Source organism: Diadema setosum, chromosome 6, assembly GCF_964275005.1.
Source record: "Diadema setosum chromosome 6, eeDiaSeto1, whole genome shotgun sequence".
Lineage (NCBI taxonomy): Eukaryota > Metazoa > Echinodermata > Echinoidea > Diadematoida > Diadematidae > Diadema > Diadema setosum.
Window position 1 is genome coordinate 35,440,513 of NC_092690.1, and position 17,735 is coordinate 35,458,247.

Below are 17,735 nucleotides of genomic sequence, written 5' to 3' on the forward strand. Positions count from 1 at the left end.
ATTAAGCAAAACAAACAACAAAAACATGATTGTTTGCCATGGCCACGGAAGCATAGCCTGCTAGCGCGACGCGTATTATTAGCGCTACAGCCGCTGAATTAGAAGTATGTTTGCAACAGAACCGCAAAATACGCCGTTTTGCGTTGTATTGAAGAGAGTAGGTCGATAGATCTAGCACATCTCGAGCTCAACGAAAATCTGCGTACGCGCGTACCGTAAAGACCTCGCACACTACGTAGGATCTAGGATCTCAGTAAATCTAACGTTATAACAGTATTCATTGGCATGGCGTTTAAACGTACAGTATAACCGACTGTCCAAGGTGAAGACTGGTCGTTTATATGCATTGTTTCAAGTCTGTCTTGTGTGTGTAGGATAGTGAGAGTGTGGTGACTACAGTAGCTTGTTTTTACCTCTACGGCGCAGATCGGCTTTGTAAGGAATAGATCGCCAGTCGACATGTCGAAATTCTAGACCTAGTAGCAACTCTAGTCTGCAGTGTTACGGTAAGTACAAACAACTCGCTGTAACGTTACTTAGCCTAGGCCTAAACGACAACGTTACGTTAGGCCTATCAAATCACTGGTTACTGTCGTACTCGGTGCTATAGTCTTAAACTCTTTATTTTCTGTATAGAAGGTCTAGGCCTACTAAACTCTTTATTAGAATCTATTGACGAACCAGCTCTACGTAGGCCTAGGCACGTCAGAAATCACTGGTTTCCTCGCATATAGGTTATTTGGCAAGATATGCTTTGCATACAGACGCGGTTCTATTTAGGCTACTCGGTTACTAGTATTGACCTTGCTGGCGATGGCTTGATGGGCGGGCGGGCCGAGGAGCCGGGCGCGCAGGGTGGGATTGAGACTGCCTGTCTAGGGTGTCGCGTGCAGCAGTCGCGTAAGCAATGGTGTCGATCGTGAATTTCATGCTAGGAAAGGACCATAATTACATGAAAGAAACGCAACTAATGTTACAGAAAGTGAGCAGTTAACAGACAAACATTTGTGACAACACCTCATTTAGTCTAGGAACGTGTGACAGTCGTCTTTCTTCTTTATTGCCTTACAATTGAGTCTACCTAGACTGTCTCTAGTTAGAGTTAATATTTCATCAACTATAAAGTTATCATGGATTTGGAGCGGTTGAGAAAACTTGTATGTTGATTTGGGAGAAAGTTAAAGTGGATTCCAAATCTGAGTCTCTTGATAAAACGGATTCCAAGTTGATTTGGAAGTTAATCATAGATTAAGTGGACTTAGAGTTGATTTGAGAGGTTAATCATAGATTATCTTGACTTAACGTTAAATTTATCTTTTGATAAAACGGGGCCCAGGTTCCCGTGGGAGCAATACGGGAACCTGGTATACAGTACCAGGTTCCCAAAATGAAGACAAGAGTGCCTGCTTTAGTGGCATAAATTCATGTTTCTTTCTGTTAAAATCCCCAGAAAAGTGGATTTGATTAAAACAAAAAATTCAGACTTTATTCTATCAGCATTTGTTTTCCTTCTGTTTGAAAAAATGCGTATTTCACAGTATTATGTATCTTTTTCCTGATTTAGTTTTTTGCCTGTTCTGTTGTAAACTCGTACGAACATGTACATAGCGATCAATGCTGAGATCAGTTAGATATCTGGGTTCGATGATCCCAGTCACCTCATTCAGGTACCTAGTTTTGTGTAGAACAAAAGATTATGTGAGCTCATCAGCGCACGCTCTGTTCATACCTCGCACCCGATCGATATTCCCATAGTTCACTGGCACATGTAGTTGACCGTGGAAAGGGGGATACAATGTGCCGCTTGACTGCCTTCACACAGGTGGATTACCAATCTGACTGCCTCTCTGTCGACGGGCAAAACGAATCGCGTTTGGGGGCATTAAAGGCCCTCAGAGAATTGCGGAAGGAACGGGTTAAAAGTGAAGAGCGTGTACAAGGTTTTTAAGAAATTGTGTGCCATGGTTGAAACCCCCACTGTGCCACATTATTCTGAGACTGCAACGTAGTGATGCTTTGAAAAAAAACGTTCTGTATTAAAGATCTATGTTACTTCTATACAGATTTCTTCTAAGCAGGACATGTAGTGAGCAGAGTTGTAGGGAAAATGAGAAGTTTTGCTTTGATGAAAATTGTGTGACAAATCGATAATTGTTTTTCTTTGAAATGACCAGTAGCTACATTTACTCTATATACATTCATGCCTTTTACGCACAAACAGTAACAGAAACTTAGGATTTACACGCAAATCTATTAGGGAACTCCGCTTTATAGTCAATCACCACATAAAATGCAAGGTATTATTATGTCAGACGAGCGAAAGCACGAGAAAAGTTTTTTTATTGTACAGCGGCATTTGACGATTTATCCATCGGTTTGGGCGGGTTTGTGGGTTTCAGCAGAATATGCTAAGTTGGCATGCCGTCCACTGATTCTGACGTGCGAACATGGCACATAAAGGGTTAAGGAAAAACATAATCACACTATTCTACCAAAATGTTCGAGACAAACTGCTGAAAAACACACTTTCCTGCCCGTGTTATGATCCCACATTTCAGCATAATGTAGAACAGGACTTGCCCTTCCAGAAAATATGAAAAAGTCAAGATCGGTTAGGTTGAGCCATTTCGCCTATTTTCAGTCCTCACACAATATCAGTTTGTGCGACTTTTTGTTCGTTTTGTGGTGCACGGTCACATGTTGGTCATAAATACACTACACATAATATATATATATATATATATACATATATGCGTTTGTGGGTGTGTATGTCTGTGTGTAATATGTGATACTGCATCACAAAACCACCAAGTGGGTACATATTTAGTCAGTGCAGATATTCTGACAGAACAGACTAAATATTCAAAATAACGCATGATTCGATATAAATTAAATCAAGGAGGTTTTATACATTGGTGTTAAAACTTGCTGTGTTATATTCAAACAGTTGTCAGACTTCTATTGATGTACAAATGAATTCCACAGGTGCACTTGTGCCTTTGATGATCGATGTTCCTTGCCGCCGTCTTGCTCAGCATTCTAAAGATTAATTTTGAACGTTGTCATAATTTTGGCTATATTTTGCTTAACTATTTATTAAATGAAATGAAATTTCAATTAATAATAAAGCATGTAAAAAAAAAGACATTTCCGTCCAGAAATTTGCGCAAAAGTGTAAATCTGAGCTGTATCATGTGAAAATGTTTAAAACTGTACCATCCTGGAAAGCTGGTTTTATCACTTTTCCGCTTAGTTTCCACAAATGAAACTAATATGGAATAATCTTCAAGTATAATTCTTTATTGATAGATATATCAGATTAGTGCCCGTATATGCCTAGTCGAGTAATTTTCTTCTTGATTTCAGCATTTTTAGCTCAATTTCTATTCGCGCATCCTCATGTCTGTACCACCTACCTTTTATAAGAAGGGGTAGCGAAGAGTAATTACCATCACAAAGAAATATCTTCCTTTGAAAGTGGCTAGTGATTATGCAATGAGACACAAGTCAATCGTCTTCCTATCTGCGCGGCAGATCCTGTTTTGCACATGCTTTAAGTATTTTTGAGCGGCGGCTTCGAACATCCAGCAAAGGAAATAAGACGGTTGTGACTCCATTCTCTAGAACCTCCTTGATTAAATCAATCAAACAATGGAATACAACGTACATCGTCTCAAAAAGTGTTTTATTTCACTATTCTCTGTTTTTATCCTGCTAGCATAGGATAGAAAAAAGAAATACAGTTTCTGTCAACCACTACAAAGGAATTATCACAATAAGCTTAAATTGTTCACACCTACTAATCACGTTCATTTCCTGGTTAATACCAGCTTTATCTCGACAGTAGCATCATTTTTGTTTCTTTCATTTAAAGTTATCAGAGTTGAAATCGAAGATTTTGTTAGTTATGTTTGTTTCATATGAAATAGAGCCTAAGATACATACATATAAACACACTACTCTTTTCCAGTACACCTGTATGTTCGTGAAAGATTAAAGGGGATGGCTAGTAACCGATCAGTGGAAATCAGTGGTAATGCTGAGGGATGATTGTTCCAATCCTTGTGGGATTCATTTAAGAGTACATTATATATCTACTGTTGTGTGAAAATTATTTACTTCAGAACGCTCTCATATTCGAGTAATGTGCAGATTAATGCCCCGTCACTGACCAGGCACGCTAACCTGGAAACATTAAACTGCACATTACTTGAATAGGAGACCATTCTGAAGCAAATAATTTTCACACAACAATAGATAATTATATAATGCATTTTAACGGACTGCAAGGAAGTTAAAACAATTTACTCTTGAAGGACACTGTAGCGATGTTGCCGGGCAGATATAGGGCAGGAGGGGGGGGGGGGGGATTACCCAACAGGTGACCCCTGCCCTTGCTGCCCCTCTCGTTTGCGGGGGTAAGCGCACGCGTGAAGAAATCGCTTAAGTAGCGTCATTCGATGGTGGTTTGTCGTGGAAGTAGGTAGTAATTGAGGCGGCTCCTACTATTTGATTTCGTGCATGCTCTTACACATTGAACTTCGAAACCCTACGCTCGAGCAGATTGTGCAATTTATAACCTACCTGTCCCTTAGGCTGCGTTCACATAGAAGTATACGGTATTCGCTATTCGCTATTCGCTATTCGGGCACCAAGTACACCATCACCCGCAACGTCAACTCACCACCCCATGCAGTGAGGATTTCTTCCTCCTACATCCCAGCAAATCTTATTAACAATTTCTAAACGGCATCAGAATGTCAATCTACATGCTTATTTTTGCTAAAGGGCAAATTCAGACCAAAATTGTCATTATTTCATAAACGAAAGACTGTATACTTTGCAAGAAAATCGAACAAGCTCGATTCCCACTATGCTATACTATTCTATGCTATTCGGTACTTTCGAATAGTGCCCTCTTATGTGAACCGGTGTTAGGATATCCTATCGTTCGATTGAAGCTATTCGCGTGCCCTCGAAAACGAGCCCCGAACACCCGAATAATATACTTCTATGTGAACGCAGCCTTAACGGTTACGCAGCTGCCACGTTGGTCACCTATATCGCGGGGCGCGATTTATTTTTATTTTTTTTCCCGTAACCCTAACGCGTCGAAATTGCCAATTGTGGCACTTGAGCAAAGACTATCAGAGAACCAGTTGGTTGCGATACTTGTGTTGCTTTTTCTTATACGTACAGTACCATGGTCGTCTGCTAACGACAGAATCAGATTAAAATGTGAGAATGGCACGCCGCCTTGTGAACTGTCATAACAACGGCTTCGTGTGTGTGTGTGTGTGTGTGTGTGTGTGCGCGTGTGTGTTTCCACTTCGCCATCGGCATCGCGTTCTGCTTTGCCGTCTGCTTACACTACTGGTATTCCTGTGGTTTTGTTCGCCGTCTGCTGACACTTTTCCTTTTGTCTCGCAATACTTGCGTTGTTAATGATAATAATACATATCATTTATAAAGCGCTTATTACAATGTTTCTAAGCACTGGGCGTCTCGATGAAAACATTAGAAAAGAGAAATTCAGTCATGGAGTACAAGATGCAAACTCGAAGTTTTCATCAATATCTTGCAAAAGTAAATTGGAGATCTAAGCTTGGAATGGAGTATAAGTTTTATATAGGCCTATATAGGCGTACAACTGCAGCAATTGCTATTGTTAACATTGATCAAGTTTATTAAGCCACGCAGAATCAGATTCGAAGTGGGCATTATGTCTAATTGGATAACATGTATACGCTACTTGGTTAATTTGGGTTTATACTTCTCCAATCTCACGATGATTGTGCTTTAAAAAAGAATGATTCAGAAAGGCGTAGCAGGCTTCTTTTTAGTTCAGGTTCATGTAGATCAAGATAATGATTAAATGCACATGCACTAACATCCAAGATCAAGATGGGGGAGGGAAGAGAAGCTGGGGGAGAGTCATTGATTTCGATCGATAAAATCTCTATATTGATATATTAATTCAATCAGCTTTATAAAGGCATTTTAAACAGCATTTATAAAGCAAACAGCAACTCATTTTCATTTAAAATTCTAATATCACGTACGGTTTGAATTGATCTATCAATATAAATATATAGGTCTATATATTTGGATGTTCATTTTATCATTGCCAACCCTATAGTTCTCCTCATCAAGTGCCTCGTTACCTCTACCAAAACGACCATTAGTGAAGGAAACCCAAACCCAAAGAGAAATGTGGATTGAGTGAAAGCAGCAACATTAGTAAAACACATCAGTGACAGTTAAAGGAAAATCGCACAATATTGTAAAAGATGGAAAAGTTATGCATTTTCAACGTTTTGATGTTGGTACAACTGGATAAGGGGATACTTAAGTTCATGATATCATGTGTGGACAACAACATAAAGAAAATAATAAAGAAAATCATAAAACATGTTTTCACTTTTCTTGCGTAAGGAAAGAACATTTGACTATAAAAACGCTTTCAGAAAGTAGGGTGAATGATTACTGCCTTTAGAATAACTTATGTCAGTATCAATTAAGTTGATGGAATGTGTAATTTTCATGAAAAATGATTTCTTTGTGGAATTCTCTTCATGTTTTCTTTACATTGTTGTCCACACATGACGTCATGGACTCTAGTAGTCTCCTTATCCAGTGATTACAACACCAAAACTAGAAAAATGAATAATTTTTGCATCGATTGTCGGATTTTCCTCAAACTTTTACTAATGTTGCTGCGTTCACTCAATCCATATTGCTCTTTTGGGTTTTGGTTTTCTTTAATATCAAGCAATCATCACTATTATCATTGCATCAATTAGATTATAAAACGGAGGGATCGATCACAGAAAAGATTTCTGTGGGATCGACCATAAACATCATTACTATCATTTCAAAACTGGATATCATCTTATCATCATCATCATCATCACCATGATTGCTAATCGTATTACCATCGCATACATATCACCACAAGCAATCTATCCTCCACCATATTATACTATCAATATTTTTTTCATGTCACCAATCCATCAACAACATCAACAACAAAATCTCTTGCATATTTTCAGCTTCATCATTATCATCAGTCTAAATAAGTATTGCGACTATCAATATATCCTACTCGATCCCTCCCTTCAATGCCCACATGGCCTAGCACCCTTATTGTAAGTCGATTCAATGAAATGAGATAATGATTGGATATCAAAACACTGGTTTGTTTGTTTGTTTGTTCGGTGTAAGAACACTAGCCGCATTCACACATGTTACCTGGTTACCGAGCGCGCTCCAAAACTCGAGTTCTTGTTATACTCGTAACTTTTTATGAAACTTCATGAGCGATATATTATAGAAACAATCACCTGGCATTAACTGGTATCAGATTCCCAGGTGGGTTCATGAGTTTATGAAATAAAACACATTTGTCGAAGTGACTTGAAATGATCGTTTTATAATGTGTTGTTATTTGGCACAAATTAATTTCATTTATTCTAATGGTGAAGGATAACCAAAAGAAAATTAATCTACCCGATATTAGCCAAATCTAAGATCTTTTCATTAAGTTCGAACATCAAGCATCTGTTCAGAGTCACAGACGCTACTTACGCGTTTTTATAATATGCATTTATAGGAAACTGATATACGTTTAAACGAATATAGCCATCATATTATGGTCACCTATATAGCTCCATACCAAGCCTGAACGAAAGTACGGAATCTATGAGCAATGTTGCAATGTGTGTGTGTGTGTGTGTGTGTGTGTGTTTTCTTTGCACCGAAAACTCGAGGGCGGGCGCCTGAAAGTGCAGCGATTGCACCTTCCATGCACTTTGTGTGTGTGTCTTTGTGTGTATGTGCGAGTGCGTGCAATGTGTGTTTGTGTGGGTCTGGTAAGTGTGCAGTATATCGTTACTTGCAAAGTTTTGTGTATGCTAACGTAAAAAAGTATGATAATCAAGAGTTATTCTGAAAGAAAATGAAAGCGAGGTCACAGCTGGTCGTTCACGTCTGAAAAAGTAAACATTCTGGTCATAATCATGAAAGTGTCAGAAATTGTGCACTCTATTGTTAAAAAATGTTTGATATTCAAACTTCAGCGTGTTTTATGAACACATATTTATATATTTCAAGATTGAGCCTGCTGTGACCTAGTTTAGTAACCATGCCATAAAGCATTACAAATTTTTCCCCTTAAACGTGATACAAAAGTGCTAGCAACTATATATGAATAGGTGGTAGACGTCAAAATCACGTCCATTCCCCTTGTTCTTGAAGAAAAGGCGTCTTTCAGATGTATTCCTTGTTTTCTTTTCCAATATACGTTAAAAAGTAATGAATTCACGTGTAAACGACGTGCTCATGACGTTCTGACGTACATCTTGTCTTTAGAATTGTGATTTACACGTCATTAAGGCGACTCTTATATGACCACCTATGACGTCTTTTGGACAACTTCCATTTGAGCAAAAATACGACACATTGACGTCAGTTTGAAACGTTTATATGACGTCCAGTATCTTTGTTTATTTTCGTCTAAAAGATTTTTTTTAACGTCAGTCTCGTCTTTAAATTAGTAATTTACACGTCTTTATGACGTCTTTGTATGACAACCCAGACGTCAGAAAGACGTCACAAATATATCGTCTTTTAGACGTCATCCATTTGAGCAGAAATACGACTTTCTGCCATCGGTTTAACCCTATAAAGCCCAAGCTATTTTGACCCCTTCCAGGCCCAAGGGGGGCACATTGTGCCCCCCCCCCATATAACTTCTTTATTATATGTGACCCTGCACCTCAAAAAAAAAAAAAAAAAAGTCGTCAGACATGAATTTTTAGTGAAGACCATATTCTGAAAGAGCAGACTTTAAGCTTTAAAGTGATGTATAACTCACATCAAATGGACTCTCCTAACCTATCTATATATTGGAAAGAAAGCACAAACTCAGGAAAAGTGTGAACTGAGAAAAGAGGCTCTGAAGTACACTGTGTATTCAAGCGCTTAATCTTTACCAAACCGTGCTGGCTGTGCGATGAATGGGACAAAAAACAGGAAGTAAACCACCAGAGTAACAACAATGAAGGGATTATCAGGTTAAACTGAAATTAAGCATGCCTCATTAACACATTCTGTCTATAATCAATGCCAACTTTCAAAGCAGTAGCACTATCCTTTCAAAAGTTATTAGTGTTGAAAGTGAAGAGTGTGGACAAGGTTTTTCAGAAATGAAAAAGGGATTCTAAAGACACACCTAATCAACCTAATCAACCTTATACATGCACACAGTTATGTCGTGCCACGCTGGACTAACCATTCATGTAAACGTCACATGGATCGATGTTGGCACAATGTTTCACTGAATATTGTCATTGTTTTTAACATCTTTAAACCGTAGATTTTTGATTTTATACAAATGCGATCCTATACACTAACCCTTCACAGACAGCTGTTAACGCCATCCTTACAGTTGACTAGCAAATTACTATATCATACAGTATCTCAGCTGTTGTAAAACAAAAACAAAAGAACAATCGTATGAATGTAATTTATACGGTTTTGTCAAAAATCATAGACTTACATTTTTGTACGTTCACACACGTATACATATACACGCACACACACGCACATAAATAGCCTTCGAGATTTTTATATATACCATCACTTATTTAGACGTAAAGATGTATTAATTTATATTGTTTAAAAGTTTTATATAGTTATTATAAATCTAATAAATCTGACATGTTTGCACACTTGTGTATGTTAATGCACACCACACCCAACACAACGCTGATTTATGCAGATTAATATTTCTTTAATGTTATATTTCTGACAATGACATTGACATTGTATTGCTGTATATCTCTTGCGTGTTTATCACGTCTATGTATCCATGTTAAACGTGTGCTCTGTATATTGTATGTATCGATGTAACTTGTATGCATGCTAACAAAACACATTTCCAGAAACGGACAATAAAATCGAATTGAATTGAATTGAAATGAAATTTCTTTTACCTCACAGCCTATGTACACATCATTATATCAAGCAGCACTATTATCCTATCCCCCCCCCCCACCAAAAAAAAAAGAAATAAATAAATAAATAAAAATAAAATCACTCGTGGCTTGTCAACGGACACCACCTGACGCTCACTCCACTTTTGAGGCTGCCGCGTAAGGCAGCCCATAAATAATCTGAACACAAGTGATCGCTGTCAGTGAAAGTGATCAGGGATTTGTAACTTTGATTGAAAAAGGCACCCTCCCGTGTACCAGGGAGGTGAGAGAATTTTAGTCTCACCTCCCTGCTAATATACCAGCAAGATGAGTCACCTCCCTGCTTATGTTGTACACGATATACCGAGTGCTGAGTTTTGTAAAATGATATACTTGGTAAACGGCTTGCTCATGTGAAACGTCTTCGAATAAAGCTCCAATTTACCGTGTACGACTTGTGTCCTCACTTCTCATTTTCCTCTGGAACTTCGATTAATGGGAACGTGTAACTGTTGAGTGTATACTTGCAGTGCGAACAGAATAATACACCAAAAAAACTTGTTTAAAAGAATGATATTCTTTATTAGAATTTCATCGGTATCAGGCCCATGTTTACAATGAAATTAATTTGAACAAAAATAAGCAGCTGAATTCTTATCTCTCGTGCTTCTAAATCATATTTTTTTCTTACACACAGTACAATATAGACCTATACAAATCATGCCATGCGTAGCGTATTACTTGACGTAGAATTCTGCATGAATATCTCAGAAAAGGCTTTCTGATTACTTAGTAACTTCAAGCCAATCCATACCTGCCTTACGCACACACTTGTGCTACTGAATCACTTTCTTTTTTAAACACACACACACACACACGCACACACACATACACACACACACACGCACACACACACACACACGCGCGCGCGCGCGCGCACACCTACTCACAAACCCGTTGTTATGTTTGAAGGGCGTGCCATTCACATTCGAATCTGATTCTGTGTCAGCAGACGACCATGCCACTGGTATATGTGTACATACTGTATAGCAGTACAGTATGCATAACGCAAGTCCAAGCGCATGCGTACAAAACCAGCCAGTACACTGATAGTCTTTGCTCAAGTGACACAACTGGCAATTTTGACGCGTTAGGGTTACGGAAAAAAATTCGAATTACTACGCGTCATAATTCGAATGACTACGCGAGGTAATTATTTTCGTCGCGTAACAATTTGAATTACAACACAACGTATACTGTAATTCCGAATTACTGCTCAACGACTTCATGTCACGACATTAAACGAATTAGTGGCGCGTTGCAATTCCTAATGCTACACAACGTAAATAATTACGTCGTGTAGTAATTCCAATTACGACACGACCCAAATAATAATTACGCTGTGTTGTAAATAATTACGACACGACGTAATTCCGAATTAATGCTCAACGACTAACGCAGCGAATTAGCGTGGCGAAGTTAAATCAACCAATGGGATCGTTCGTTAATTGCTCAGTGATGCATCACGGTGCACGTGCGAAAGGGCTAGACACTCATTTCCTACAGCATATTTGTCAGTACAGAGCACTTGGTTAGCTGGTATACCTTGAATACATATATTTCTGATACAATGTAGGCCCAATAATTTAGGTTATAAACATTTCATAGGATTGTACTGTCAACGAAATGGCATATGGCTAGCTGTATAGCAGGGAGGTGGAAAGGAACTTCCACCTCCCTGCTGTATAGTCAGCTCCGGTTTCCACCAGCACGCAGTGAGCGGATTGCATGCGCTTCACTACCTGTTTTTTTTTTTTTTTTTTCACACGCTATTACGAACGATCCCATTGGTTGATTTAACGTCGCTACGTTAATTCGCTGCGTTAGTCGTTGAGCAGTAATTCGGAATTACGTCGTGTTGTAATTATTTACAACACAGCGTAATTATTTGCGTCGCGTCGTAATTGGAATTACTACGCGGGGTAATTATTTACGTTGTGTAGCACTGGACGGCAGCAAACGTGGTCGCATCTCCAGAGACGTGCGCTGCCCGATCACCTTGCCCATATTAAGTCGCATGATTGTGGCTCTCCCACACGTGTGCGCTTCGTCATTCGACGTGCTGCTGTTTCGAACTGCTTTCCTAGTAGCTTTCTTTGCGTTTCTCTGGGTTGGGGAATTTACCGTCCGCGCCCGAAACCACACCCCACTCTCAGATTGATTGACGTTTGCCTGCACAGCGGCAAAACAACGATGTAGCTACACCTCCGTTCTTCCAAAACTGACCATGGGGGTGCCGGTTGTTTAATCTTGCCTAGCAACGAATCCAAGAGCTTATGTCCAGTGGCCGCCGCTAGTGCTTACGTGGCTGTGCGTCCACGTGGTAGCGAAGCTTTCTTCGTGCGTTATGACGGGGCTCCCCTAGTTAGGAAGGATTTCAATAACATATTAAAGCGCTGCGTCGAGTGCGTACGCCTCTCAGTCGCGCTATTTTCTTCTCATTCGTTCCGTACGTATTGGAGCGGCCACGTCAGCTGCCACGGCAGGCATTCCGGATGCAAGGATTAAAGGCATGGGCCGGTGGTCGTCTAATACATTCAGGCGCTACATCCGAATTGATAAGATTTTCTCTAAATAGCACACATTACTGTGGCGCTGATTGAGCGTTTCGGGGATTACAACCCAAGTACAGTTTTGGTTTAAAAGCGGTAATAAGTTTTTATCAATCTTTTTGAAAGCTGGATGTTCTTAACTCTTGTGAATGATTAGCTTTAATTATTTGTTTCAGGTTGCGATAAGGGCTACCCAATCTTTATTATTGTAAACTGAGAGTTATCAATATGCCAGTGCATTACAGTTGCCAAACGCTGTCTTACATCCGTAAAAGTACAAATAGGGCAACAAAGTTTGTTTTTATGCCAAGTTAGCCTCCCCCCCCCCCCATTTCCATTTCGGATACCGCGCTTCTCGGCTCTTTTTCTCTTTCTCTCTTCTCACAATGCAGGCGTAAGAGTGATCGCAGACGGGGATTAAAGGGATGATACAGTATTGGTAGAGATGAGAATTAGGCTTTTAATTTTTTTTTGCGAGATACCAAGAAAACACTTATGATGTAGTACAGAGCGTACCATTTTAAGAGGAATTCAAAGTTTATTTGATGAAAATCGGGTTTGGAATGGCTGAAACATCCAAAAACAAAGTAAAACAAAGCGATCGTAATAAAGTATGGGTCTCACACTTTATTAGAATCGCTCTTATTTGAATATCTCATCCATTTCAAAACCAATTCTCATCAAACAAACATTGAATTCCTCATAAAATTACGTGCTCTTTCATATTTCATAAGAGGTTTCTCATTATCTCAACAAATAATGTTAGAAACCTGAAATTAGGTCTCAACCAAAACTGTACGATCCCTTTCAGGGGAGCGACGAAGCGGGCTCAGGCTTCCTGCTGGGACTCGTTCGGACATGCATAATGATAAGTTTATTAGCATCTCCACCTTCGGGTTGCTGCCTGGTTGGCTCGGTTTACACGTGAGGTCAGAATCTTCGACTTTTATAGTGTCGCGTTTCAACCCGGGGCAACTTTATCCTATCATTCCTTGGTAGTCGCTGTCAGGCAATCCCACTACCGATCTCGAACTGCCTGATCAATGTGTTATACATTGTTCCAAATGGATTAAAGCACGATACATACGAACAAACAAACAGACAAGCAAAAAAAAAAATGAAAATCAGGCAATATTCTCGCGTCATTATTACGTCTGCCATGGGCTGGAGCACAGGTGTATTTAGCGGCAGGGAACACTATTCTTAAATGGACCCAAACAGGACATGGCATCGACTTTCGACAGAAGCCGGTTCCCCGCAGGATTATAGGTTCTGCTTCCTCTTTTCCGCGTTATTCGGGTTTACATAGTTGACTGTTTTACCTTGTCTCATACATTCCCTTGATAGGGCCCTTCAAGACACAGTTTAACATTATTGTGGCCAACCGTTCTAAAATAATATTGCTAACTCTATTGGCATAGAATACAACTAAATAGGTACATAAGTGAATACATTAGTAAGTAAGTAAATAAATTAGAATTATGATACACATTGGTAACGGAGCGGCCCGTCAGTGTTGTGCCATCTGGATTATTATTCGGCCGTGTACATTCATGTTCCACTATTGTAGGTTGTATATGTTATAATTATACTAGTCTGGGGGTAGTGGGCATGCTCTAGTAGTGTCTTGATTAGTTGTGTATGAGTTTAGGGGATTATAACGGAGCTGCTCCATCGGTCTGTTGATTGGAGATAATGATGTCCTTACGGTTCTCGGTGACTCTGTTATCCTATGGCGCGGACCCTGGGGGTCCGTTTGGCCGTATTTTGATGAAATTAAGCCGCTATAGGATAACATCTGCTTTAAGTACAGTTTGAAGAGTTCATAATTATATTCCTGTCGAGGTGAAGGGGGCTTTGTTCTGGTAACATACTTTTGGATGCAATTCTATTTACCGGCGAGTAGCGAAACAGGCTGACCTTAGTACCATGAGGATGGATTGTTGTCTAAGCCCTCCGTAAATATGCGAGTCTTGGGGCAGTCGCGCTGGTCGGTGACTGCTTCAAGGCGTGGACGCAAAGGATCGGAGTTGGTATATGTGTCCTCATGAAGCACATGTTAATGCGACTAGAACAGGTGTTTGGGTTTTATTTCCTGCCAATTTCGCTATCAGTGCGGCGGGGCAGATGGACTTTTACGGGTGTCTTTGCTTTCGCTTGATATACCAGTCGAGTAACATTGGTTTACTATAATGAATTAAGGGCCCTTGTCTGTCACAGGGGCTATAAACCCCCTTCATCTCGGGATGTATGATGCTGTGAAAGTGTGTTAATATTGTACGTGTTTGGAATGGTGTAAGAATTTCTCACTAAATCAAAACGTATATGCAAGATGTATAAGACATGATCGAACTCGTTATTATGGATAAGCACGTTGTCATTCGATTGTATGGATTATATAAATTATTGCTTCCACGACAAAACCACCATAACCGCAGATTTGGTTTTCGATGTCTTTTTATTGTGTCGTAGCGAGGAGTAATGCGTTTTAACGGACTACAAGGAAGTTAAAACAATTAAAACTACTCTTGAAGGATACTGTAGCGATGTTGCAGGGCAGATATAGGGCAGGGGGATTACGCAACAGGTGACCCTTGCCCTTGCTGCCCCTCTCGTTTGCGGGGGTAAGCTCACGCCGTAAAGAAATCACTTATATAGGTAGCGTCATTCGATGGTGGTTTGTCGTGGAAGTAGCTGGTAGTAATTGAGGAGGCTCCTACTATTGGATTTCGTGCATGGTCTTACACATTGAACTAATTCGAAAACCCACCTCCTCCCCGTCCGCCTCCTGCATTTTTGGGATTGGCATATCATCTCTTATTGGTGTTTCGATAGTTCATATCAAAGTACATAGGGGGCAAGTTTACTTACGTATTTCTATACGGTCTTGGTGGGTTGCATTGGCTATCCGAGGATACGTATGTCGTAATGGACGTTTTGACTTAGATGGAGACGGATGTATGGAATAATGATAACAATATTGGAATGGGTATCGGGGAGGCGTGGGTTGTAAGGTAACAGTGTAATAGTGTGGCCATTCTCAAGAGCGTAGCTTGGCTGCACCGCGCAGGTGGACCGCAAGGGAATTTTCCGGCGACATTTTCCCTTCATAATAATGGTGGTTGAGAAAAGCTGAAGGGTTTTTTCCTGGTTTTTCGCCCCTGCTTGGGGTTGCCACACTTTGCGGCTGTATTTTGATAAAATTAAGCCGCTATAGGATAACATCTGCTTTAAAGAACAGTTTGACGTGTTCATAATTTCATTCCTCTCGAGGTGGAGAGGGGGGGGGGGCTTTGTTCTGGTAACATACTTTTGGATGCAATTCTATTTACCGGCGAGTAGCGAAGCAGGCTGACCTTAGTACCACGAGGATGGATTGTTGTCTAAGCCCTCCGTAAATATGCGAGTCTTGGGGCAGTCGCGCTGGTCGGTGACTGCTTCAAGGCGTGGACGCAAAGGATCGGACTTGGTATATGTGCCGCACAGCGACCAGAATAGGTGTTTGGGTTTTATTTCCTGCCAATTTCGCTATCGGTGCGGCGGGGCAGATGGACTTTTACGGGTGGCTTTGCTTTCGCTTGATATACCAGTCGAGTAACATTGGTTTACTAAATGAATTAAGGGCCCTTGTCTGTCACAGGGGCTATAAACCCCTTCATCTCGGGATGTATAATGCTGTGAAAGTGTACTAATAGTGTACGGAATGGTGAAAGAAGTTCTCAACAAATCAAAATGTATATGCAAGATGTATAAGACATGATCGAACTCGTTATTATGGATAAGCACGTTGTCATTCGATTGTATGGATTATATAACTTATTGCTTCCACGATTAAACCACCATAACCGCAGATTTGGTTTTCGATGTCTTTTATTATGTCGTAGCAAGGCTGAGTAATGTACTCTTAAATGAATCCCACAAACAAGGATTGGAAGAATCATCCTCCAGCATTCCCACTGATTCCCACTGACCAGTTACTAGCCATCACCTTTAAAGAAAAACAAACCCACAGTGACAACAGCAGATTATTCTCTACTCGTTTTATGATCCCAAAGTGTTTGAATTATGCAGAAACATGAGTTTCTGTTTGTATTTTTTATCAGACAAAAAACAACAACAACAACAACAACAACTTACCATCAGTTGGACACTCCGTCTTTGGTGTAGTTTGAGTGGTTACAGTTTTTGCTTTTTCCATGGTACGGCCTAGTGAAAAGACTTTAACAAACACAATATACGTGACATGGGATATTTCATGACATCAACTTTGTACACAAACCGTCGGAATCCCCCCCCCCCCCTTTTGGTATTTGCATATGATACGAATAGAAATTTAGTAACATCACACCATCTTTCCCTCCCGCGCCCTCTCAGTCTCTCTCTCTCTCTCTCTCTCCGTCCCTATATATATATATATATATATATATATATATATTTCACTTATATAAAATTTGCAATTGAGTTGAGAGGGATATCATCGGGGAATCATCATATCAAACAGAATTTGACAGGATTTAAACTCGGACCCTCCATTCTAAAGGCAAATGATACAGTGTATATCCAACAAACCGTATGTTATGTATATTGTATATATATATATATATATATATATATATATATATATATATAATATATATATAGAGAGAGAGAGAGAGAAATGAAAGTTTTGTATTCCAATATGTGATGCATCACATTTCAATAGTTTATGAATAATAATTTATTGACAGATATAAAAAGTCTCATATCCTTAAAAAAACACACACAATGCATTATTCATTTGTGTGTGTGTGTGTGTGTTTGTGTGTGTGTGTGTGTGTGTGCAATACTAAGAAAAACTACTAGAAGGAAACAGTCCGCCATGATACCTACGGTTGATATCAGGAGCATACACTGCCTTTTGGATATTCTTTGTTGTCTTTTCTGTGGCACGGTTCGCCGAAGTTGATCTCTGAGAGGTCCCTAGGTATGTAACGTTTTGACGATTAAAACAATCAATCATCATTACATGCCGTTTTGGCAAACGTCTCATGAAAAGACAAAAGGAGAAAAAAAAAAGCAAAACAAACAAACAAAATAAGAAAGGAACAGTCACAACATGATTACAATATTCATATATATATATATATATATATATAATTATATGTAT

The 17,735-nt window shown here is 39.6% G+C and overlaps 1 long non-coding RNA gene and 1 pseudogene across 1 annotated transcript in view; one reads left to right on the top strand and one right to left on the bottom strand.

Annotated features, from left to right (window-relative positions):
* LOC140230282 (uncharacterized) overlaps positions 1 to 17,525 on the bottom strand; it is a 19,242-nt gene extending 1,717 nt beyond the window's left edge. The window contains exons 1-2 of the long non-coding RNA XR_011901379.1: positions 17,459 to 17,525; positions 16,727 to 16,807 (exon numbers count right to left, since the gene is read on the bottom strand). This is a non-coding gene — a long non-coding RNA (uncharacterized lncRNA). The remainder of the gene's footprint in view (positions 1 to 16,726; positions 16,808 to 17,458) is intronic.
* On the top strand, positions 822 to 12,615 carry LOC140230108 (uncharacterized; annotated as a pseudogene).
* Positions 17,526 to 17,735: the final 210 nt, after the last annotated feature.